At 35.9% G+C, this 18,602-nt stretch overlaps 1 protein-coding gene and 1 pseudogene across 2 annotated transcripts in view; one reads left to right on the top strand and one right to left on the bottom strand.

Moving 5' to 3' along the window:
* LOC103657472 overlaps nt 1-18,602 on the bottom strand; it is a 242,340-nt gene that overhangs the window by 60,368 nt on the left and 163,370 nt on the right. The gene's annotated exons all lie outside the window — the stretch shown is intronic.
* LOC103657389 lies at nt 8,485-9,990 on the top strand (annotated as a pseudogene).

Here is an 18,602-nt window from a genome sequence, read left to right as displayed (position 1 = left end):
GAATCTAAATTAAAAAAAAAAAAAACTTTGTAGTGGGCTGAATGGTGGCCACAAAATAGATATGTCTATGACCCAAACCCTAGAAGCTGTGATATTACTTTATTTGGATAAAGGTCTTTGCAAATGTAATTAAGGATCTTGAGAAGATAATTTTGGATTATGCAGGTGGGTCCTAAATTCAATGACAAGTGTCTTTATAAGAGACATAAAGAGAAGAAATCAAACACATAGAAGAAAAGGCAATATGAGGACAGAAGCAGTGATGCAGCCGCAAGTCTAAGAATGCAGATGGCCACCAGAATCTGGAAGAGGCAAAGAACAATTCTCTCCTAGACCCGCAGAGAAAGCAGAGCCCTGCCAGCTTTTGAACTTACAGTTTACAGAACTGTGAGAGAATAAATTTCTGCTGCTTTAAACCACCCAGCCCGTGGTGATTTGTTACGGCAGCCCTGGAAAACTAATACAGCCATCTAGATTACTCTGTATTTTAAACTTGTTTGGAGAGTGAATTCCAGGTATAGAGAAAACTCCTGGACATGTCCTCAGGAGAGATGGCTTCTTATAATACAGGTTCCACTCAGAACTACCTGTGTGACCTTGAACAAGAATCTTAGCCTCCTGTTAATCAATTTCTTTATGTGCAGTTAAACTAGATGATCTTAAAGCTGCCTTCCAAATCTAAATTCTACATTTCTGGTAATAACTGATAGTAGAACACTGAATAAGGAGAAGCACAGCTAACATTTTGTAAACAGAGTCTCACACATACATACCAGATCTCAAATACACATATATACACATCCCCACACACACAACCCCCCCCCCACACACACACCCCACACACTCTTATTAAAAAAACTTTTGGGTTTGTGTTATGAGAGAGGGAAGAAGAAACATGATTAGCTATAATTGCTATCATTTATATGCCAAATGTTGTTTCGTGTAATCCTTATGATAAACTTGCTGCTGTAGCAGTCTGGGTCCAATCAGGAGATAGAAACAGCACAGTGGTTTAAACAGGGGAAGTTGATACAAAGGATAATTAAACTACGATAAAAGAATAACTGTAAGATCAGAAGAAACCCTGTATAGTATCACAAAGCTGAGGGAGAGCACCCAAGGAAGGACAAACTTGAAAGAGGATCAGACTTTGTTGGAGTAGGTATGCTTTAGTCACCAGACAGCAGAGAAATTTGCTGATTTGGCCAGGCTGGAGCAGGTCTGGAGTTGCCGGGCAAACAGCAGAACACCTTCCAGAATGCGGGGAGAGAGCAGGCTCTCAGCAACTGGCCAGGGTATGCAATGGGAGTCTAGGTGCTGGCCAAGGCAGAGGCCTTCAGACTGTGAGGGATGCAGGAAGTCTGCAGAAGGAACACTACCTGTTATGTGATGCTCTGCCCATGGTGGCTGCATGCAGGCTGCATAGAGCTCTGGGTTCCATGTGGAGAGGTCTACAGAAAGGATATCATCACCCAGAGCTGCAAAATCACAGAAGGATAGCATTTTGGACCTGTGACTGAGGCAGGTTCCACCAGATGTCCTCAGATCCAGACTGCTGATATCCCCAGCCCACATCAGAAATCCCAAGAAACCCTTCCTCCTCAATGTCCTTCTAATAGCCCCTATCAAGAAAACTTAACTTGTGCCCAATTTAATGCTTAAAGGAATCCCTTTATCACAGAGCATGTATTAAAGGATGCATATGGAACTGAGAAACAGTAACTTGATAACTGACACACTTGCAGAGTAACTATTATCTATAATCACACATGGGGACACCAATGCTCAGAGAAGTGAATACAGCCACTAAATTGCAAAGCTAGAAATTATATCCAGAGCCATAAATGGTTGATAATTCCTGAAACTAGGCTCTAACCACACCCCAAGATGAAAGTGTGATGAAAATTGCCCACTTAAAGTATTTCATACTTAATTGTACTTCTTATCATCATATGGTAAAACTTCATCTGATGAGACTTTATCTGCACCCATTTTGTTAAGAAAAAGAAATGACAAGATCACTCACCCCTATGCTTTCTACCCTTCCCTTTACCCTCCAGCTGTGATAAATGTCTCCTTCCTTTGTTAAATGCCCTCCTCATCTTAGCAAAGACACCCTAGATTTCTTCATAGCAAACATCACACTCTAATGTAATTATATGCTACCTGTGTGTCCCTTACCCTAAAGCTCCAACCTTCCCAGTTGCGGAGACTGAGTCTTAATCATTCGCATAGGCTGTGCCCTGGCTCATAAGAGATGTTTAATGTAAGAGAATTGAATTGCATGAAAGACAACAGATCCATATCAGGGATTTACTCAACAAGTCATTTCTAGTATAAAACTCAGGGTCAAAGACTGCTCATCAAGTGGTAAAGGACACACACCAGTTAGTGTCAGGGGACACTTCATGGCCTGGCATATGAGATCTACCATGTGTAAAGGATCAGAAATGAATTTCCAGAACCATGTACTGGAGGGAGGCCCAACATATTTGAAAAGACTAGCTCAAACAAGAACAGTAATCCAGGGCAAGGTGGCAAGTATCAAAAGAAATGAAACTGGGAGCATGTAGTTGAAGGGCTTGAAGACTGGAAACCCAAGGAGAACTAATACAGAAGAATTTTGTGAGCAGGTTAGACGGATTAGCCCAGTGTGACACACCTCGGACATCTTTTTAATACCCTCTCAGTATATGTTTGTGGAGTTGCGCTGAATTGACTTAAAGGTCTGGAATGGCACATTCAACAAATTCTCCAATATTGTAACAATTTGCTTGGTTCACTGCCTCTGAAGAGTCTCACACTGGTACCTAAAGTCATTTACATGTTCAGGTTTGAGCCTACTCAAAATTAAACAGGTCAGCTACACAGCCTTAGGCAAAGTTCTGGGGAAAATCCTCAGCCTTATAGCAAGTACATCTTTACCCAAGTAATTTCCTATTACTAGGCATTTTTACTCTTTTTTAAAAAATTGAGATATAATTGACATATATAAGTTTCAGATGTCATATTAGTTTTAGGTCCAGCAATATTATCTGATGTATATATATTTTGCTAAATAATCACCACAATGTATATATATTTTGCTAAATAATCACCACAATGTTAATGTCCATCACCACACATACTTACATATTTTTTCTTGTGATGAGAAATTTCAAGATTTATTCTCTTAGCAAATTTGAATATATAGTACAGTACTCTTAACTATAGTCACTATGCTACACAGAATATCCTCAAGACTTGTGCATGTCGTAACTGGAATTTTGTACCTTTTGACACCCTCCACCTATTTCACACTCCACTCCCCATCTCTGGCAACTACCAAGCTCTGTATCTATGAATTTGGGTGGTTTTTTTTATTATGATTCCACATATAAATTAAATCATATAATTTTTGTCTTTCTCAGTCTGATTTATCTCCCTTAGCACAATGCCCCTCAAGGGTCCATCCATATTGTTGCAAATTGCAAGATTTCATTATTTTTTTAAGGCTGAATAATCTTCCAGTGTGTGTGTGTGTGTGTGTGTGTGTGTGTGTGTGTGTGTATATATATATATATATATATATATATATATATATATATATAGAGATAGATAGTGTGTATTGTGTATATTGTGTGTATTGTGTGTGTGTATATATATATATATATATACACACACACACACACAACTTTTTCTTTATCCGTTCCTCTACTCATGGACACTTAGGTTACTTCCATGTCTTAGCATTGTAAATAATGCTGCAATGAACATGGGTACCTACATCTTTGTGTTAGAGTTTTTGTTTCCTTCAGCTAAATACCCAGAAATGAAATTAACCAGATCATATGGTAGTTATTTTAATTTTTTTGAAGAACCTCCATATTGGTTTCCACAGTGGCTACACCAATTTACATTCCCACCAACAGTGCATAAGGGTTCCCATTTCCCCATATCTTCAGTATCACTTATTTCTTGTCTTTTTTATAATATCCATTTGGACAGGTGTGAGGTTTTGATTCATTCATTATGGTATTGACTCACATCTCCCTGATGTCGAGAACTTTTTCATATATCCGTTGGCCAGTTGTATGTCGTCTTTGGAAAAATGTCTATTCAGATCCTCTGGCCACTTTTTAATCAGATTTTTTTTTCTATTGAATTGTATGAGTTCTTTATATATTTTGGATATTAACTCCTTGTTTTCTATCTAGGTTCCCTCCTCTCATTCCACCAGTTCTTGAAGAAAAGGGCCTTGCCTGTACCTCTCTACTCCATTTTCCTCAGAGACTAAAGTTCTAATTCCCATGTGTCTATCCAAATGACTTATACCCAGACCTTCCAAAGATCACATTCTTCCTGGATCTGGAACATTCCTCCATTTACTGCCAAATCTCTTTTTACTTGCAAATCACCTATTGCATTCTGTTGGATTCCTAGTTGTCAAATCTCCACTAGCCAGGACCTACCGGGACCTTCCCTTGACTATATATGCTGGGCTTTATTCAAGAATATGTTTGTGGGGGCAACTGGGTGCCTCAGTCAGTTAAGTGTCTGCCTTCAGCTCAGATCATGATCCCAGGGTTCTGGGATCGAGCCCCGGGTCTGGCTCCTTGATCAGCTGGGAGACTGCCTCTCTCTCTGCTTCCCTGCCCCCAGCCCTCTGCTCATTCTCTCTTTCTCTCAAATAAATAAATACAATCTTTAAAAAAAATAAAAGAATATGTTTGTGTTCAGTTTTCTAGATGCTAAATATATTTTATCCAATCAGTGCATTGACAATGGAGCTCCTGTTAAACTATGCTGGATACATCTACAGTAGGACAAAGTGGTTATTGATGTTCAACACCGTGACCTGAAAATACTGCTAGAATCATAGATACATGAGAAATACTAAATTACACTGAATTTTCTTCTTTTCTTAAAATATTTATTATTTACTTATTTGAGAGAGCGAGAGAAAAAAGAGAGAGAGAGCACATGCATGGGGTGGGAAGGGGCAGAGGAAAAAAGAGAGAAAGAATCTCAAGCAGACTCCCCACTGAGCACAGAGCCTGACACAGGGATCAATCTCATGATCCCGAGATGATGACCTGAGTTGAAATCAAGAGTCAGAGGCTTAATTGACTGAGCCACCCAGGTGCCCCTGAATTTTCTTTATTTACCAGAAATTAGAAAGACTTTCAACACAAGGCATAGAATAAGACATATCAAATTAATGTTAATTTAACCAAGAATCCAACTAATCATAAGATCTATTGTATCCAAACATTTTATTGTTATCAGTCAGAACACCATTCAAAACAAAATGTGTACATGTTTGCATGTCTATAAACATACATATCAAAACTGTTTTGGTCCCAACTGTAGTTAATAGTTCTTTTTTTTTTTTTTTTGGCTCATTTCTCCTTACAAAAATTTGACTTGTAGTACAACAGAATTTTGGAATATCAATTTTTGCAATGCAAAGACATGAGGACCTAGAATAGATCCACATTCTGGTCACTGGGCTTACAAAACATCTAAAGGATCCCAGATTCACTTTTGAGCACAATGAAGTCTCTCATAACTTACTGTAAGCTCCATAAGTTTTCAAATTTTTATATTATTTTTTTGGCAGATCTAAAAACTGAATAACTGGATTTCTGCTTCCAACCAAGACAGGTAACCAGGATAAGATTTACTCTCCATCCTTAGACAACTAAAAGACCAGTCTAAATGTATGGGACAGCTTTTAGACTCTGGACAACAGATAGCACAAAAAAGTGATCTTTAAGCGATGGGAAAGGAAAAAGGTGAGCCACAGGATTTCCCCAGCTTATTGCCATCAGAGTGTATCCAGGCCACGGTGCAGGGAGTCTGAAGGCCTTCCTGAGCTAGGAGACAGAGGTAAGAAATTGAGAAGACACAGTGGATAGAATTTGCAGGGAAAAATACTGGATAGGAAAAAGTTGCACAAAGAGAGAAGACCTGCACAGAGGGAGAGGAGGAGGAGGGAAAGGGGGAAAGAGGAAGGGAGAGGGGGAAGGTGAGAGAGAGAGAGAGAGAGAGAGGAGAGAAAGAGATATCTGGAGATTCCCTGAGGGTTTCCCTTGACTTTTCAGTTGGGTGCTGATGGGCACCCATGTATGAAGAGACCACCTGAAGCAGAAAGAGAGCCACCAGAAAGGAGCAGGAAGAACAATCTCCAGAGTTCACACAGAGCTGAAAATAGTTCATAATTTCACCGGCTAGAATAAAAACAAACTCATAATGCAAAAGGCATTATGTAGAGTATTTAGAAAAGCATTTCCTCAACAGTGGGGAATATTCAGCCCTACTTTAAAGGTGACTCTGACCTCACTTAACTAAGCTTAAAAGGAACATCTTAAAAGATCAAAGTCTTTTTAAGTAACTTAACTGCAAACCGAAGTAAAGCTCAAGAATACTTAAAAGAAAACAAAATATCAGCACCCAACAACATAAAATTCATGTTTGGCATCCAATCAAAAATTAAAGATATGCAAAGTGAGGAAATATGACCCATTCTCAAGGAAAAAAAAATCAATCAATAGAAAAAGCCTCCAAAATGTCATAGATGAAAGAATTCATAGAAAAAGAACATTAAAGCAGTTATTACAACTATATTCCATATGGTCAAAATCTGAATAACTTAATTACTCTTGGAAATAATACTGCTCATAGAGTTTTAAGGTTTAGCTATAAATATACACCAAAAGCATACTTATTTTGTTGTTCTTTTTACAGAAAATTTCAAAGACTGTAGCATCTAAATAGTAGGAGTATATATGTCATTTTCCTTTTTTAACAAGAATATGTTTTTCTGAATTGGGTTGACTAGAAAGTTAGTAAACTATTTTGGTCTGCTGCAGTCAAAAGAAAAATTTTATTATTGCTTGGACTGATTTATCTACTTTTTTTTACTGATTTATGGAACTACCAATGTCAAAACATATTTGCATCTTTGAGAAAAATTAAAAGTATGAATCATCCAAAAAGACCATCAATGTAGTGAGATTCCATAAGAGCTAAGGTGTAAGTGGAAGAAGAAAAAAGAAAGTCAGATGTCAGATTATACTGTCATACTTAGCAGACAAGAAACATGTTCGAGGTTATGGTATGGGTTCATAAAAATAATGGCATATCTTGAATTATAGCTAGTTCACATAAGCTTTAAGGTAAGTATGATGCATGTTTCAGGAACAAATTATATCCACTCCAGATATCAGGGGTATTATTCACTTGCTTTCTTGGTTTACAAAATAATCTCCTTTCAGCTGGCCAAATTACCCAAACCTCTTAAAATGCCCACAAATGGGGCCAAGTCTAGTTCCTATAGCTAAACCAGAAAGAGCTCGAGGGAAAAATGAGTGTTGTTGGGGAGAGGGCAGTCTATGCTCAACTTTTTACATATGCAAAACACACGTCAGTAGTAAAGCCAAAAATGCAAGGACAGATAAGAAATGGTGATACTTTCTATTGTTGACTTGTCCTCACATTCATCCCCTTCTTCCCACTGATTTCATGAGCTCATCCCAAATCACTCAGAGAACTATAATGAGCTCTGTCACCTTAAGGCAAGTCAGAACTTGTATTTCTTACAATTAAGACCCTGAAATATGTGTCCTGATTCTCTTGTGGAAGTAGCTTAGACTCAGTAGCCAATCTTTCTCCATACCAATCCTGACTCCGCTATTCACTTGGTTGTGTGTCCTCAGGAACTAAGCCTTAGCTTCCTCATCTGCACAATGGAGATGAAAATAGTACTACCTACTTTACAGGTTTTTCATTAAGAATGAAATGAGACAATTTATGCAGGGCACTTAGCATTATAAGGACTTTACAAATGACAGCTGTTTTTACCATTCAAATATATTTACCTATATTTTATAACAGGAACACTCTCTCTACCAAAAGGACTATTTCTTATTATAGGCTGCTCTTCAACAACAACAGCACACAGACCCCTCATTCCCATCTCTGCTTTTTCTCATACTTTTCCTTTTCTAAAATGTCTCCTGTGTCACCACGTGATTAATGTACTCATTCTTTAAGACATATCACCAAGTCCCACCCGAATCACTAAATCTTACAGCTCCAAATCCTTGTTATAATTCTTTTTCAAAATTCATGATTTTATTCTCTAGTAAAACAACTTTTGGATATTGATTTTTAATAAAAAATATATGTTATCTTTCCATGCATTGTATCTTATCTCCCCAACTATGTTTTTTTATAGATAATTATTTGTCCCATATAGTAGATATTGTATTGCAAGATTCAGGGAACTGCTACTGACTTATTGATTAAAGTGCTACAAAATTCAAATGATGGAAAATATTCAATGAGTTCATATGGCAAGAGATTGACTTGAAAATGTTGATAAGATCAAGGTATTCATTTGCCCTAAGTGACATACCAAGAAAGAAAGAATTAAGAAATGAAAATACAAGGTGTGCAGGGGCCAATGCAGGAGGGGGGTGGTATGGAGGCCCAGCAAGGGTGAAGGCACCCCACAAAGCACTTTCTCAACCAGGCCCAGGCATGTCCGTCCTTGTAGGGCAAAAACTTCAATGGGCGCCTTCCTCCCTAAAGCCTCGTGGTGGAACAGCTGTTTGACACATTCGGAAGGAACGATGACAGCTCTACATAGAAACTCGATGTGAATGGAAGAGACCTGTCATTATGCAAACAGTAAGGCACTCTGAACAGACACTAAAAACAGATCTCATTTCAAAAAACTCAAAGCTTGTATCACAGTATAAGTTAGATGCTGGCAAACGGCAGCCTTCAAGCCAGACAATGATCTCTTTGGACCCATTAACTTGCATTCGCAGTCAGATTGGATCATCTCCCATCCTGAAGCTCCCCAGGACTTTGAACAATTTTTCAGTGATCCTTACAGAAAGGCACCCTCTCCAGAGAAAAGCAGTATTTATATACAGTGTATTGGATCTCTAGGAAACGCCAGAATTATCCGTGAAGAATATATTAAATGGCTCAAGGGCAACTGTGAAGCATTCTTCTAGGGCTTGACAGTAAAATTCCTAGAACTGGTTCCTGTCTCTATAAGGAGGTGTTCCCGTAGAGTCAATGATAACACACAAAACCTACATATTCTATGCAGGGCACACCCCCAAGTTCTTTTTTTTTTTTTTAAAGATTTTTTTTATTTATTTGACAGAGAGAGACAGCCAATGAGAAAGGGAACACAAGCAGGGGGAGTGGGAGAGGAAGAAGCAGGCTCCCAGAAGAGGAGCCTGATGTGGGGCTCGATCCCAGAACTCCAGGATCACACCCTGAGCCGAAGGCAGACGCTCAACGACTGCGCCACCCAGGCGCCCCACATCCCCAAGTTATTAAAAAAGAAGAAACCTGGAGGCACCTTCTGTACTGTGGGAATAACAGTGGTTGACCTTTACCCAAGAGACTCCTGGAATTTTATCTTTGGACAGGCCTCTGTGATAGGTGGTATGGGGATATTCAGTTTTGCCAGGTACGGCAGTGATTGTTTACAGCTCACGCTATGAAGTCAAAGTAAACAAGCTGTAGAAAGTATCTGCAAGTAACTATTCAGTTTTTGATAACTATTATACTCCTGAAGTGACTAGTATTCTGCTGCTTCACTCCTCTAAGACTTTACTGCATGAGACTGGCACATATTTGGACTTCAAAACTGCCAGTGGCTTGCATGCCTAATGCAAGACTCCGTCACTTGGAAGAAGCTGACTGGCACCCCCTCAACCTTTGCCCTATCTGTTCGCACAAGTTGCAGCGTACAAAATGCTGGTAAGGTAGATTGATGATGAATCTGCTGACACCCCTGGAATCAGTACAAACCACAGTCATGAGGATAACATGAATTTACCAAAACCTGTGGGAACCTTTAAGGCATNNNNAGAGTGGATAATAAAATGCCTTGCTGTTTTCCAAAAATAAGGACCTTCATTTAGGAGTAATTAAAATAAATACTTGCACAATAAAAAAAGAAAAAAATGAAAATATAGTACATTCAGGTTTTCTTTTCTACTTCAGAAATTTGCAAATGAAGTGTAGTGACTTTCTTATAGTATTTTGTTTTTTATCATTCAGCTTCCATCCCAATACTCTCCAGTTGCCCAGAGATGCATGTTTAAGCAGTTCCCTCATTGCCTGGCTCTAGAAGTACATGTAAAAACTATAATTAGTAAGTAGTCAGCTACCAAAAAAAAAAAAAAGCCTCTGAATTGAGAGACGAGGTGAAGAAAAAATTCTTTGAAATCTAACGAAAAGTCAACAGAAGATGAATGATATCAGCAGGGCAGTAATAACTTACAATGGGAAAGGTTTTATAACATTTTTTTTCATCAAGAAACAAAGGAAACCCTCTTCCCCACATTCAATCAAGAAGACCACAGTGTTTCCTTAATACAATACAACATACATAATTTGAATCTGGTGTTAGAGAAAGCTGTTGCCAAGTCAACGATACTGTAATGTAATAGTCAGAGATAAGGTCATGTTATAATAAGTCCATTATCTTGCACAATTCTAAAACTAGGAAGCCATGAAGAAGCAATAAATATTAAATTTTATTTGGTTGTCTCCAGAGAAAGCTGCTTTTTCTCACACTCATGGAACAATATATGTCATTGAGTTAGAGATGTTTGCAGATTGAAGAAAGAGTGGGTACTCCACTAATCTAGATTGTTGGAAATGTCCCCCAAGAATGTCTATGATCTTTGTTCAGTTATGACACTGATCAGTCAGCATTCTGATCTCTAATCTGATTTCCTAAATGGATTTGCCCAACACGGTGGGGACTTGAAGCACTGTGACCATGCGGTAGGTTGGCTAAATTTTACCATGTGTAAGATTTAGAGTTCTGTGTGTATTCATAATACGATATCTAGTTGAAAATCAGCTTCTTATGAATCTAGTTATTATGTATCGACCCTGAGACTCAGTTGACCTGTCAGAGATGTAACAAAATTGTGTCTTGAACTTCAGAACTTTAGTACGTTCCAGAACCTAGAATAACCCAACAGGTTATGGTCAGCCTGCAGGACCCAGCCTCTACCTTGGCAACCACTGTCCCTTTCTTGCTTATTAGTTCTTTACAACACTGCCCTATCTAAAGAGATCACTGGTAAAAACTGTTAGCAAAAAAAGGGTAATGTTCCCAAAATTGCAGAGCTGCAGCTTTCTTACTAAGCTCCAGCAATGCTGAACAACTGACTTACTTTGTACCCTGAACCACAACGCTGTTTCTCTCCCTCTGCCAGGGACACCGTTTCCCTCCTAATGGCTTGATTGACTTACACTTACCAACTCCAGCAGGTTTATTTTTTTGTCCTACTTTCTGAACCCTTGCCTCTACATACACACATACACCTGGGTTAGGAACTTTTATCTGGCACTTCTTAGAAATATTCTTGTTACTTCATCTGTACACTGTTTTAAAATGATCTACATATGGTCAGCTAACTACAATGTTTCTTAAGTGAAACTCAGGCTTTTTTCATCTTTAAATTCCTAGCAACTTGCATTGTACTTAATGTCCAGGAAGCCCTCAATACATTTTTGATGAAAAAAATGCTTTGTTAATTTATTGTAGTAGGAGACAAGAAACTTTTCTATGCAAGTACTTTTACAGATATTTGAATTACATTTCCCGACAGAGCTCAACCTTCATAACATTTGCATAAAATGACAGTTCCGAACATGGGGTGATCCTTGGGTCAGCAAATGGTTATACTTCCCAGTAAATATATTTTAAAATGCATATTTTATATATTCATATAGTACTTTCTGGATACCAGGAAATATTCTAAGTGCTTTATAAATATTAACTTGAATTATCTTCTTATCAAACCTATAAAAGAGGTGCTACCACTACTCCCACTTACTGATGGGGAAATAGAGATACAGAAAAGTTATGTAACTTGGCCAAGATTGTTCAGCCAGTAAAGGGAAGAACCAGGATTTGAATCCAGGCAACATGGCCCAGAGCCCAAAGCCTTCTCTGCAGGCCTAATAGATTTGCCAGTAAGTCTTCATCCACAAATGAGTGAGCATGCTTATATGTAGGATCCTTGATGTGTAAGTCATTTCCTCCCTTTTCTCCTGTCTAGCCTTCTTAAACAGATGTCTTCTAAACCTCACACTTTAGACAAGTATTTTATTGAATTATTTTCCTCTAAGGAGCCTAGTCTATTTTACAAAAAAGGAAAAATGAAAAACAAAAACAAAAACAGGAGCTCAGTAATCCTCACAAAATCCATTGAAGAATGTACATTTAAGAAAAGGAAATATTTTAAAATGGATATTTAGCTAGATTCTTACCCCCTTAGGATAAGGCTGAATAATGACTTCATTCTGCCCTGAGATGGAAAAAAAAAAAATGCTCTTGTAAGCCTTGGAAAGGAAGCAAAAGGATATAAGGGCTCTCTGTGAAAATCTTCTATTTCCATTTTTTTGAAGTTCAAATCCTACAATGATTAGCTGCAGCTGACCTTGACTCTCCCACTGCTTAAGGAGGGATATGCTATCACAGAGATCAGAAATCAAATGAATTAGACTCTCTTTTCAGCTCATCACTTTAAATTGCAGCTGGAAGGGACCATCTTTAGGATAGTCATCCCCAAAAAACTTTGCACAGAGGCATATTTGCCAGAAGGAGTGGAGCTTCTTGGCCAGCACTGCAATCGAGTATTTAGGAGAAAAGCAGAGAAAAGAAAGCTGTCAGGACTAATTGAAAACTGTGTAATAAAATGAATGTTATCAATTAAATTGTTGTGTTCTTAAAAGGATCAATAGGGTTTAAAGAAAAGATGTTTTGCCACTATTTAGAAAATTGATCAAGAAAACTCCTCAAGAGATTAACTTAGAAAATTGTGTCTTTAGCAAGCAAATGTGTAAGTACGAAGTTATACGACCAAATAAGCCCTTGTCTCTTGGAAGGTAAGGAAACTTTTATTACCAAAGAAGATTGAGAGGGACTTATGCTTTACAAAGTTGATGATATTGGGAGCCAAATTTACCTTTAATCAAAAAAAGAGCAAAATATTAAAAATGTTTTTTGAAAGACTAGACCTCAGGCAACAAAATACAGTGACCATTGAGAGATAGAAGAAAAATGAGGTGAACCTTATAATTGCCCTAGTTCACTGCCTTGATAAAGATTCCAGGGCATGATTAGAGAAGGGGAAACCAAAGGGCAGAGCCAACTTTCTAAGTTGGGGAAACCAAGGTAGTTAGTTCTCTGGAGAGAGTATTAGAGAGCAGAGAGATACACAAAAAGAGAATTTTAGATATTTGCAAAGAATCCCCTAAGATATTCAGTTGAGCGCTATTCAGTGCATGAATGTAAGGAAATTACTCTAGGCTAGAGAAAGAATTACTCAAAAGGATTAAAGGAAACAGTATATGTTGCTCATATCAGATCAAAACCTCTGTCTTCTTATAGCATCTGGATTGGAAATTCTTGTAATTCACAGGGTATTGTGTAGAGTAATGAAACAGTCTTACTTCAGTAGGGGTAAATAACTAGCGTTGGAATAAACATGCTCTTGTTCCACATAACAAATCTAAAAAGCAAGTCCTGAGAGGATCAAATTGCTCATAAGTAACTTAATTGTGTCACAGAATAAACCTAAATAATATCTATAAGAATACAAAAATATCTAGCCACCAACAAGATAAAATTCAAAGCTTGAGAACCAATAAAAAATTATTAGTCATGGGAAGAAGCAAGAAAATAGAATCCATGATGAGAAAAAAAAAAAAATCAAAACTGATCCAGAACTGATACAGATGTTAAAACTGTCAGACAAGAACATTAAAAGTCATTATAACTGCATTTCATATATTTAAAAGTTAAGAAGAAACATAGATGAGATTTTTTAAAAGACCCAAAGCAAACTTCTGGAGAAGAAAACTATAATGTGTGAGATGAATAATACACTGGATGGGGGTTAGTGACAGATTAAACATTGTAGAAGAAAATATTAGTGAACTTGAAGATACAGCAATAAAAACTAACCAAAATGAAACACAGAACAAAAGTATCAGTGAGTATGCGATAATTTCAAATAAAATCCCTGAATGGTAGGAAAGCAGAGGGAAAAGAAAAAGTATATGAAAAAAATAATGTCTAAAATGTTTCCAAATTTGTTAAAAACTATAAATCCACATATCCAAGAAGCTCAATCAATTCTAAGTACAAGAAATATGAAGAAAGCTACAGGAAGACTCACATCATAATCAAATTGCTCAATGCCAGTGACAAAAGGAAAATCATAAAAGCAACCAGGGAATAGATACATTACCTACAGAGTAACAAATGTAAAGATAATATCAACTTCTTATCTGAAATAATTAAAGTAGAGCAACATCTTTAAAAAACTAAAATACAATAAAAAGTCCCTGATAACCTAGAATTCTATGCCCATAATCCAACAGGAAGGCAAAACAAAGTCCTCTTTGGACTTTATTTTCAGACTTTATTTTCAGTCCTCTTCAGACTCTTTTACAAAGGTAAAAGAATTCATCATCGGCTTCCATCTTAAGAAAGTACAAAGAGAAGATAGAGTTAAGCCCAACATAGTCGAATAAAGGCAGTAATAAATTTAGAGTGAAAACAATGAAATAGAAAACAAAAAGCCAACAGAGAATAATCAATGAAACCTAAAGCTGGATCTTTGAGAAAATCAGTTAAAATTAGTAAACCTCTAGCCAGAATGATGAGAAAGACAGTTGACACAATTATCAATATCAGGATTAATGAAGTATTAGTAACAATAGACTCTATAGATATTAAAATGATCATGTGTGAACATTAATAAATAATATAAACAACTTTATGGCAATAAAATCTACAACTTAGATGAAATTGACAAATTCTTTGATACTAACCATCAATGATCAAGAAGTAAAAAATAACATGAATAATTACATATCTTTTATTAAAGTAATTGAATTTGTACTTTAAAATCTTCCCACAATGAAAACTCCCGGCCCAAATGGCATACCAGTAAATATTACCAATTACTAAAAAGAAATAACATCAATTCTACACTATTCTATTTCAGGAAAATTAAAGAAGAGAGAATACTTCCCAACTCATACTACACCCTGCTACCAAAACCAAACAATTGTAAGAAAAAACATAGGTTAGCATCCTTCATAAACATAAATAAAATTTCCTATCAAAATTTTATTGAACCTGACAATATCTAAAAAGCATAAAACATTATGACCAACTGGTTTATCCTAAAAGTGCAAAGTTGGATTAACATCTCAAAATTAATCAATATAATTCACCATATTAACAAACCAGAAAAAATAGAAAAGAAAAAGAAAACTACAATGATCATCTTAATAGATGCAGAAAAAAGCATCTGACAGAATTTCACAGTAATTCCCAACAAAAGCTCTCAGCAAAGTAGGGATAGAAGGGAACTCTCTTAATCTGATAAAGAACATCAATGAAAAGCCTATAGCTACCATCATACTAATGGTGAAAGACTAAGTACTTTCCTCCTTAGATTAAAAGCAAGACAAGGACATCTGCTCTAACCAATTCTATTTAACATTTTACTGGAGGGTCTAGTCAGTGCAATGAAGAAATACAAAGAAATATAAGGCGTCTACACTGGAAAGGAATAATTAACATTTCTTTATTCCCAGACATGATCATCTATGTAGAAAATCCGATGAAATCTCCAAAAAACTACTAAAACTAATAAGTGAGCTTACCTAAATTACAGGATTCAACAGGAATATATAAAAAAATATTACTTGCACATTTTAGCACAATATTATCAGGATTAATACTTAAAACTAATGCCATTTACAATAGTATCTAAAAATATGAAATTTTTAGGGATAAATTTGACAAAAGATGTGAAAGACTGGTATAATGAAAGTTACAAAACAATGATGAGAAATTAAAGACCTAAATAAATGTAGACCTAAATGTTCATTTATCAGAAAATTCAATAATAAGAAGCCAACTGTTCTCAAATTAATTTATAGATTCAACACAATCCTGATCAAAAATCCCAGAAAACTTGTTAGAAATTGACAAGTTGATACTAAAACTTGTATGGAAATGCAAAAGACATAAAATAGCCAATGCAAATTTGACAAAGAACAATATAGGAGGATTTCCATTACCCAATTTCAAAGCTTCCTATACAGCTACAGTAAAGCAGTGTGTGGTTAGCATAAAGACAGACAAATAGATCAATGAAACATGATAAACTGTCCAGAAATTGATTCAAACATTTACAGACAACTGATTTTTAACAAAGGTGCAAGAGCAATTGAGTAGAGATAGCACAGATTTTTTTTTCAACAAATAGTGCTGGAGCAATTAGATTTCCATATGTAAAGAAAAACAAAAACAAAAAACAAAACCAAGAAAAAAAAGCACTTAAATCTTACATGATATTAAATGCAAAAATTAACTCAAAATAGATCACAGACTTACATGTAAAGCCTAAAACTATAAGATGTCTAAGAGAAAACACAAGAAATCATTGATACTCAAGGTTAGGTACAGATTGATTAGAGACAACAAAAGCATAGTTCCCCAAACTGAAAGTAATAAATTGGACTTTATCAAAATCAAAAATTTCTGCTCGACGGCTCTGTTAAGAAAATTAAAGGATAAGCCACAGCGTGGGAGAAATTATTATTAAGTTATGTATCAGATAAAGAATCTGTATCCAGAATATATAAATAAGTTATTCAGCTCAATAATAAAAACATAAACAGCCCAATTAAAAAATGGGCAAAGATTTGAATAAATATTTTATCAAATATATATATATATAGGCTATTCAGTAATGAAAAGATGTTTAATATTATTGGTCATTAGGGAAATGGAAATTAAAAGCACAATGAGATACAACTACATGTCAACTAGAATTGCTATAATCAAAAAGACTGACAAGGCCAAGTGCTGGTAAAGATGTGGAGAAACCAGGACCCTCATGTATTATTGGTGGGAATCAAAAATGTATAGCCACTTTGGAATACAGGGCAGTTTCTTAAAATATTAAACGTAAACTCATCATACATTCCAGCAATTATATTATTAGATATCTACTTACCTATGAGAAATGTCCACAAAAGACCTGCACATGAATGTTCACAGCACTGATATTAATAATAGTCAAAAACTGGAAATAATGCAAATGTCCAGCAAGTGATGAATGTACCAACAAAATGTGCACATACATACCATGGAATATTATTCAACAATAAAAAGGAGTGAAATATGAATGTATGCTATAACATAGGTGATTCTTTAGCCATACTCTCAAGACTAGAGCATATGATTCCATTCATCTGAAACTTCCAGGAAGAATAAATCTATAAAAACAGTAAGCAAATCAGTGGTTCTCTCGGCCTGGGGTTTGGAATAAGGAGTAACTGCAAATAGATTTGAGGGATATTTTGGGTGGTGGAAAGTTCTAAAATTAGATTTGGGTTTTGAATGCACAATTATGTAAAATTTGCTTCATTTAATTGTCATAAAGAGGGATTTTATTGTATATAAAATCCTATATATATATTATGGCCCATATAGAGGCCATATATAGGCCATAATAAGGCTGTTTAAAAAAAAAAACTATATGGATATCTATTTTTATTTTTCCTCCAGATTACCTTAAATAAACTAATAACAACAGTAAATCTAATAAGTTTGATTAACGACTTTTTTCAGTAGCAATAAGAAATTTTATCAAGAAATAGCCAACCCGGGCCTTTTTCAGTTTGCAGAAGTATAAAAACTAATTGAGTTTCTTTTTTAAAAGACAAAAGTATAAGTAAGTAAAAAATCTGCAAGACAAATCACTCATCTTCAGCAATTTTACATCATTATATATTTGTCAAAGTATTTAGAGAGCCATCCTATGATGTTGATAGATAAAATATCTTAGTTCATTTCAAAAGGTGAAGAAATTTAAGGCACATTGAGTTAAAGTATTTGTCAAGTCGCAAGACCTCAGGCTTGGAAGAAAACTTTGCCTTCTTTTTAGGATGACTACTCACTGATGTTTAAATGCCGCTCTACAGTCCTCCCAAGAGCTCATCAAATCTCTGCTGGAAGACTTTTCATAGCAAAGAACTTGCTATCCTCAAGAGGGAGGAAGTTTCCATCTTTGCAAAGCACTAATAACTAGAAAGGCTGAACATGGACTTTCTGAAGCTTCTTTTCATAACATGAAGTTAGTTGGTAGAGAGAGATTTATACTAATCTCCAGATATCCCCTACTTCCACTACTTTAAACATATATAGTGCATATTTAAAAATGTGGATTGACATAATCCAAATCTCCATTAGATATAAATTCCTTGAGAGGTGGGAGAGAGTTCGTCATATTTACCATTGTATCCATTGAATCTATCATTGTGCCTGGCAATTTGGGTACTCAATCAATGATTTTAAACTAAACTTACAGTTTTATAACGCAAAACAAGCATATGTAAATCACCTGAACAATTTTCCTACATCTATTCCATAAACATTTATTTTATGCTGCTGTTTTGGAGAAATTAATATATTTTCTTATTATATGTGACATACAAACAAAACATAGGAAAGTGTTAGCCTAGGTAAGTTAGGG

This window comes from Ursus maritimus, unplaced genomic scaffold (genome assembly GCF_017311325.1).
Source record: "Ursus maritimus isolate PB19 unplaced genomic scaffold, ASM1731132v1 scaffold_29, whole genome shotgun sequence".
Taxonomy (NCBI): Eukaryota; Metazoa; Chordata; class Mammalia; order Carnivora; family Ursidae; genus Ursus; species Ursus maritimus.
Note: the sequence above shows the minus strand (reverse complement) of the source record. Positions and strands in the feature narration are given on the sequence as shown.